This window comes from Phocoena phocoena, chromosome 9 (genome assembly GCF_963924675.1).
Source record: "Phocoena phocoena chromosome 9, mPhoPho1.1, whole genome shotgun sequence".
NCBI classification, from domain to species: Eukaryota; Metazoa; Chordata; class Mammalia; order Artiodactyla; family Phocoenidae; genus Phocoena; species Phocoena phocoena.
In genome coordinates, this window is record NC_089227.1 from 99,270,772 (window position 1) to 99,279,101 (window position 8,330).

The window sequence follows — 8,330 nt, forward strand, 5'->3', positions numbered from 1 at the left end:
GTCAGGACTGGGCTGTTCACAAGCTCCTAGGGAGATGCAGAGCATGCAGGGCCTGGTCGAGGGGCCCCGGGTTCAGAAGTCCCCAGCCCTGGCTCAGCTCTGCCATGGAGCGGGGCTTTGCTCTTGAGTGGGGCTCGAGTGAGCATTGAGAGGCAGAGGAATGAGGTCTTCGGGGGACTCGGCTACCATCCTGTGGTCTGGGAGGTTCCTGATGTTTCAGAAGTTACTTCCTTGCATTCCACCCTCTCTGTAAGCTTTTCCAGATTCATTAGGAGAGAGCTGTGCTTCCTGCCTAACCCCCAGGACAGGCCCTGCTCCTAGGAGCTGTTTCCACACACTCTGGCTCAAACCTGCGGGCTGACAGAGTGTGTGCAGATTGCTTTATTTACTTGTGTTTCCAGGGGCAGGCTTCTCTTACTGGAATTCTAGGACAGGTGTATCCTGTGTTCTCCATCAGGAGGTCTGGGCGTTGAAGTTCCAACATGTTCCTCAGGGGATTCGGAGGCAGGTCCACATTGGAGGACCAAGGTTGGAGATCCCTCTGAACAGACTAACCAGCCTCTAACCTTTGGAAGTGTTTGCTTTTTGACTCTGCAAACGTGTTCTTACAAGAATACATTCTCACCAAGAAAATGTATGCACATGAAGCTGAAGGGCTCTCTGTGCTGGCCACCCTCCATCCCCAGCCCTCTCCCCAGGGTCTCCACTATTGTCATTCTGGTGTGTAGCCTTTCAGCCTCCTTCCTTATGCATTTTCATACGTGTAGGTAGTGCGGAAAAAGGTTTAAAAGGGGTTAAAAACCACGCATACCATACTGTGTATCATTCTGCAGCTTGCTGTTTTCACTTAGGAATATGTCTTAGGGACCTTTTCCCCTTGGCACATTTTGATCAGCTGCACTCTGAGAGCCTGGACTCGGCTGCATGCTAGGAACTTGGTTTCCAGAGCCCTGATTAAGTGTGGCAGCCAGTAACAGAAAACTACTAGAGCTCATCAATGAATTCAGTAAAGTTGCAGGATACAAAATTAATACACAGAAATCTGATGATTTCTATATACTTAACAATGAAAGATCAGAAAGAGAAACAATCCCATTTACCATCGCGTTGAAAAGAATAAAATACCTAGGAATATACCTACCTAAGAAGGTAAAAGATCTGTATTCTGAAAACTATAAGACAGTGGTGAAAGAATTTGAAGACGACACGAACAGATGGAGAGATATACCATGTTCTTGGATTGGAAGAATCAATATTGTTAAAATGACTGTACTACCCAAGGCAATCTACAGATTCAGTGCAATCCCTATCATATTGCCAATGGCATTTTTCACAGAACTAGAACAAAATATTTTAAAATTTATGGAAACAAAAGAACCTGAATAGCCAAAGCAATCTTGAGAAAGAAAAATGGAGCTGGAGGAATCAGGCTCCCTCACTTGAGACTATACTACAAAGCAACAGTCATCAAAACAGTATGGTACTGGCACAAAAACAGACATATAGCTCAATGGAACAGGATAGAAAGCCCAGAAATAAACCCACGCACCTATGGTCAATTAATCTATGACAAAGGATGCAAGAATATACAATGGAGAAAAGACAGTCTCTTCAATAAGTGGTGTTGGGAAAACCCGACAGCTATATCTAAAAGAATGAAATTAGGACGTTCTCTAACACCATATACAAAAATAAACTCAAAATGGATTAAAGACCTAAATGTAAGACTGGATACTATAAAACTTCTAGAGGAAAACATAGAACACTCCTTGACATAAATCGCAGCAATATCTTTTTGGATCTGTTTCCTGAAGTAATGGAAATAAAAACAAAAGTGAATAAATGGAACCTAATTAAACTTAAAAGCTTTTTCACAGCAAAGGAAACCATAAACAAAACAAAAAAGACAACCTACAGAATGGGGGAAAATATTTGCAAATGATGCAACCAACAAGGGATTAATTCCCAAAATACACAAACAACTCATACAGCTCAATATCAAAAAACAAACAAACAACCCAATCAAAAAATAGGCAGAAGATCTAAATAGACATTTCTCCAAAGAAGACATACCGATGGCCAACTGGCACATGAAAAGATGCTCAACATTGCTAATTATTAGAGAAATGCAAATCAAAACTACAATGAGGTATCACCTCACACTGGTCAGAATGGCCATCATCAAAAAGTCTACAAATAATAAATGCTGGAGAGGGAATGGAGAAAAAGGAGCCCTCCTACACTGCTGGTGGGAATGTAAATTGGTGCAGCCACTATAGAAAATGGTATGGAGGTTCCTTAAAAAACTAAAAATAGAGTTACCATATGATCCTGCAATCCCACTCCTGAGCATATATCCTGAGAAAACTCTAATTCAAAAAGATACATGCACCCAGTGTTCATTGCAGCACTATTTACAATAGGCAAGACATGGAAGCAGCCTAAATGTCCATTGACAGATGAATGGTACACACACACACACACACACACACACACACACACACACATATATACATGTATATATTATATACACACACCATGGAATATTACTTAGCCATAGAAAAGAATGAAATAATGTCATTTGCAGCAACATGGATGGACCTAGAGATTATCATACTAAGTGAAGTAAGCCAGACAAAGACAAATATCATATGATATCACTTACATATGGAATCTAAAAAGATGCAAATGAACTTATTTACAAAATAGAAATAGACCCACAGACATAGTAAACAAACTTACGGTTACCAAGTGGGGAAGGGGTGGGGAGGGATAAATTAGGAGTTTGGGATATACACACTACTATATATAAAATAGATAACCAATAAGGATCTACTGTATAGCACAGGGAACTATACTCAATATTATGTAATAACCTATAACGGAAAAGAATCTGAAAAAGAATATACGTGTGTGTGTGTGTGTGCGTGTGTGTGTGCGTGTGTGTGTGTATAACTGAATCACTTTGCTGTACACCTGAAACTAACACAACATTGTAAATCAACTATGCTCCAATTTTAAAGAGACTGTGGCATCCAGGAGCAAGTGACTAGGCTGGCTGTCCCCGAGCATGATGGTGTCAAAGTTGCCTGCGTGCACCACAGAAACAGAAGAGCTGTACCCTGTAGTCCTGGGGACAAAATCTGGCATGGTGTTGCGAGATGTGGGCGGCCATTAGATATTGGTGGTCTGGAATGTCCTACATTCATTCATTTAACAAAAAGTGTGCTTCAGGGAGATTGGCTCGGTGCTTTGTGACCACCTAGAGGGGGTGGGATAGGGAGGGTGGGAGGGAGACGCAAGAGGGAGGAGATATGGGGATGTATGTATATGTATAGCTGATTCACTTTGATATAAAGCAGAAACTAACACACCACTGTAAAGCAATTATACTCCAATAAAGACGTTAAAAAAAAAAAAAGTGCCTACCCTGTGTCAAACCCAGGCAGGGAAAAGGAGCAGTAATTGTTCCTTATTCTTAAGATGGGTTTTAGAAATTGGCGCCAATTGGTGAGGTCACCCATTCCACCAGCCTTGCTGTCTTAGAATGTCAGCGCTAGATAACAAGCTAACAAACAAAACAACAACAACAAAAAAAGTTATCGATCAAGAGACGTTTTTGGAAGGCAATGATGTGACCAGATTAATTTTGTATATGTTATGGGCTGAATTGTGTCCCCCACCAAAATTCGTAGGTTCAAGTCCCAACCCCCAGTACCTCAGAATGTAGTCATGTTTGGAGATAAAGCCTCTAAAGAGGTGATTAGGTTAAATGAGCCCATTAGGGTGGGTCCTGATCCAATAGGACTGGTGTCCTTGAAGAGACACTAGTGCAGCACATGCAGAGGAAATGACCTGTGCGGACATAGTGAGAAGGTGGTCACCCGTAAGCCAAGGAGAGGGGTCTCAGAAGAAACCAACCCTGCTGACACCTAGATCTTGGACTTGCAGCCTTCAGAACTGTGTGAAAATCAACTTCTGTTGTTTAAAGCCCCCAGTCTGTTGTACTTCATGATGGCAGCCCAAGCAGACTAAGGCAGCTGGTAAATTGCTGGTGGCTGTGCAGAGGGTGGACGGTTTAGTGGTTGGAGGAATGAGCTGAGGCTGGCAGGCTGAGGCTGCCGACATGGCCCCCAGACCTCCTCTCTCTATGGATGCGGCACCAGGATCTGCATATGCTGCGGGTGCCGGAGGTGCCTCACCTCCCCCTGCTGCTGAGCTGGAGAAGGCGCTCTGTCAGGATTGGCGTTTGTCAGCACAGAAAGATTCTCTCAACCTGAGTTATGTACCAGGTACTGTGTTCGACGATGGGGCTTCAGAGGCAAATATAACATAGTGGTTGTTCTCAAGCAGCTCAGTCTACTGGGGATACCTATAAATAAACAAATTATCACACTAGTGCTAGAGCCAGTGGTCTGTAAAGTTAAGGTGCTAGAAATTGCAAGTATGCATCCTTTTTTATTTGCATTTTATTATAATTTACACAAAACAGCCGGATTTGGGAACTGTATCACTCCTAGTATCTTTATTGTGAATGTTTTAATAACTTTTATTTTTTGTACGAAAAAATGTACATGATTATGTGGAGGATAGATGCCCAGTGGGAGGGGGTGGAGGTGAGGGAGAGCATCACAGAAATGGTGACACTTGGGCTACATTGTGTTTCTGTTCTTGTTACACTTTCTTTTTTAGATGGGTAATGAAATACTGAAATAAAGAATGCATTTGCATGGTTCAACATTCAAACAGTAGGAAAGGGTGTGCAGGAATATTCCATCTAACCTCTGCCCCCCCCACTTCCCCTCCCTGCAGGCATCTAATGTTGGCCATATATCTTTCTAGAGAATTTTTATGCATATGGAAGCAAATATATTTTCTCCCCTCCTTTGTTCCTCACTGACGGTGGCGCTATATGGTGCGTACATACATTGTTCTGCAGCTTGCTGTTTTGTTTCTTCTTTGTCCATCTTTCCGTATCAGTGCATAAAGAGAAGAGCATCACCATTTTTATGGCTGTTTATTAGTATTCGACTCCAGGATGTTCCATGACTTATTTAACCAGTCCTCGGATGAGGGACAATTGGGTTGTTTCCAGCGTTTTGGAATTACAAATAATGGTGCAGTGGAATAGCCTTGCACAAACATCATTCCACAAATATGTGCATATGTCTTTAAGTTTCTAGAAGTCTCGTTTCTGGGTCAGAGTTATGTGCTTTCGTCATTTCGAGAGTCACGGCCAGATACCTGCCACCAGTGTAATCAGTGCGTGCTCCTCGAGGACGCGTTCCCAACCCTGTTCCTGCGCGCCATTCACGCCGCCCCAGCGAGGAGCAGTTGGTCAGCTCTAAGTAGGCCTGGGAAGAGGAGGGAGCTGGAGCTGCTGATGCCCAAAAGTGAGGGAATCAGAGACTCCGGACTCCCCAGTGAACGGTGTTTGCCCATGGCTATAATAATACCGGCAATACCTACTTTTTATTAAGTATTTGTTATGTATCTGGCAGAACTCTATAAAGACTCGAAGTCAGGAGTCAGCACATTCTATTCTGAAAAGGGCCAGAGAGTACATATTTTTAGTTTTATGGGCATTTGGTCCCTGTTGCAACCACTCAGCTCTACCCTAGTAGAGGAAAGCAGCTGCAGATGGGTGAGAGTGGCTGTGCTCTGATGAAACTTGATGGACTCTGAAATTTGCATTTCTTATAATTGTCACATGTCACAATATATTATTATTATTAGAAATAACAGCTAATGTTTATTAAGCATTTACTCTGTACCATTTCCACCCTCCAGCCATTTGAAAATATCAAAACCGTTCTTTGCTCCTGGGGCTGTACCCTGGCTGTGGGCTATAGTTTGCTGACTCCTGCTCTAAAGGGTCTCATTTAATCCGCACAATTGTAGGGCCTTTTATAATCCCCACTTAACAGATGAGGAAACAGAGGCATAGAAAGGCCAAAGATCTTGTCTGCCAAGTGGGCTATGATGTGAATAAGAGAGGACATTCAGAACATGGAGACGGCATCAGGACTTGAACCCCAACTTCTTGACGTGCCGTCAGTGCTCCAGCCTCAACACATTGGTGGGTCTGACTATCCCTTCTCTCTCCCTGGAGTTACACCCAGGGCCCACGTGGCTCATCAGTTCCCGTGGGGGTCCTGCTGCCTACAGACTGTGCCATCTCCTCTCCAGGACCCCCTCCCACCTCACCCAACACCAGCCGTGTGCACCAGCCGTTCTTGAACCTTGTCAAGAGCTTCACCTGATTCCTTAGTCCTTAGTGCCATTTTCACCCAGAATTCCTTCCCTACCTCCCCTGTCTATTAAATAAGCCCCTCAGAGTGCACAACCCATTTCAAATGGGGAGCATGTCATGACCCCCGCCTCTGGTCAGGCTTCTAATGAATGCTCTCTCTCTCTCTGTGTTCCCATAGCGTCCGGTTCTCACCATGTTAGTATCACTTGTTGCCGTGTCAGACAGCTCCTCTAGGCTGTCCGCTCCTGAGGCCGGGAACTGTGCAGTTGTTAGGGTCAGGCAGACAGTAGCCACCTACGAAGTACTTGTTGGATAAACGAGTGAACACCGTCAAGGAATCTGTGGCTGTGGAGGGTTTCTGAGGACTCCAGGCCGCAGGAGCAGTAGGTCGCTCTCCTGCTTAGATGGTAGACTCGACCGGCGAGGCCCAGAGCTGCAGAGGTGGCCCGCTGGGGCCATGTCTTGGCTGCCCCTGACTTCTTTTGGGGGCTCACCCTCCCTCCCTGTACTATAGACGTGTATTCTGAGTGGGAGTAGATACATTCTTATGTGACATCACTCCCGAAATGGTTATACCACTTAAGTACCCTGTCCCCTGGTTGCACTAGAACCCAGCCAGGCCAGGCCTTCTCTAGGACTTTTCAGAGTTAAGCCCTTTTCTCTCTGGCAACCACGGTGTGGAGATGTGAGCCTAGAGGTGCTGGAGGTGGGGTATCAGCTGCGTGGAGAGATTGGTTTGAGAGATTAAAGCTCATTTGAGAAGGAAGCAAAGAAAAGGGAGAGTCCTGATAACTTTTGAATTTCTGGAAGTCAGTTTCTTCTCTGATCTAAATTGCTTAAAATTTTTTTTTATCAGTTGAAATTTAATCTCTGCCACTGACTGTCAGTGTTAACGCAACGTGATTCGGCACATGAAATGATATTAGCAGGACAGTTGTAACTGGGGGTATAGCTCAGGGGTAGAGCATTTGACTGCAGATCAAGAGGTCCCTGGTTCAAGTCCGGGTGCCCCCTTGTTTTCTTCACTCACATGACCAACCTTAGAGCTCATCTCTCAGGTGAGAGTATTTGGGGGAAAAGGTGAGAAATGGGGGATTAATAAAGAGCTGGAGAGATGGATGCTGGGTAAACAAACTCAACAGATATCGCTAGAGGCAGTGATCAGATTGAAACTTGAAACAACAAAACCTTGTCTGGCCCTGCACTCTTTGGGTTGGAGGAGGACAAGACAGGGAGGAGAGACACTAGACTGTTGCCTGACGGCGTGATGAGCTGGGCTGAGCATCGCTCCCTCTCCTAGACCCTCAGCCCTCGCTGCCTTCTCCTTCCCTCCCTCTTGCTGTGCTCAAGGGCATTTACAAGACAATCATGCAGCTCAAGCCACAGAGGCCACGTGGCCTTGGGTGCAGAGACTAGCGGCCTGAAACCAGGACGATGACCACGTTGTCCTTTGGCAGATATATTGCCAGGGAAGTCCCAAGATTGAGGTCTTAATCAGCTAGGGGTCCCCAGCACCTGGCACAGATGGGAACATGGTAGGGGCTCAGGAAATGTCTGTTGAAGGCATGAACTAGCCCTGGGCTCCTCCCCCACTCTCCCCTCCTGTGTGTCTGACCTCTACAGGCCCTTACACATCCTGTCTCTTCTCCCTACAGCCCCCTGCCCCAACCTTCCCCAGGTGCAGATGTGAGAAGGAAGTCCTTACTGAAGCAGCTCAGGGAGAGTGTGGGCACACGGAGACAGTCCTAGTGTCAGCACTAGGCTCTAAGGAATAAAAGCTTGGAGAAGAACATTTAACTTGTAAGGAGCTACCTGGAATTTTTTACTTGTGGTTCAGCCACCTGGCCTGCGTTCTGTCCTTTGTTCTGCCCTAAACTCAGAGGAACTCATTTCCCTCTTTGAGGAGGTAGGGACACTTAGCACAGCCGTTCATATAGGATTTATTTCCCTTTCTTTCATTCAACAAATATCTGTTAAACACTTACTATGTACTAGATTCAGGCTCAGGGCTGAGCATCATTAAGAAAAGTGAGGCAGGATCCCTGTTCTCAAGGGACACATAGACCAGTGGGTGGTA

The 8,330-nt window shown here is 45.1% G+C and overlaps 1 non-coding gene across 1 annotated transcript; it reads left to right on the top strand.

Moving 5' to 3' along the window:
* The first annotated feature begins 7,195 nt into the window (after positions 1-7,195).
* TRNAC-GCA (transfer RNA cysteine (anticodon GCA)) lies at positions 7,196-7,267 on the top strand. The gene has a single exon. It is a non-coding gene; the product is annotated as a tRNA-Cys (tRNA).
* The last annotated feature ends 1,063 nt before the right edge of the window (positions 7,268-8,330 follow it).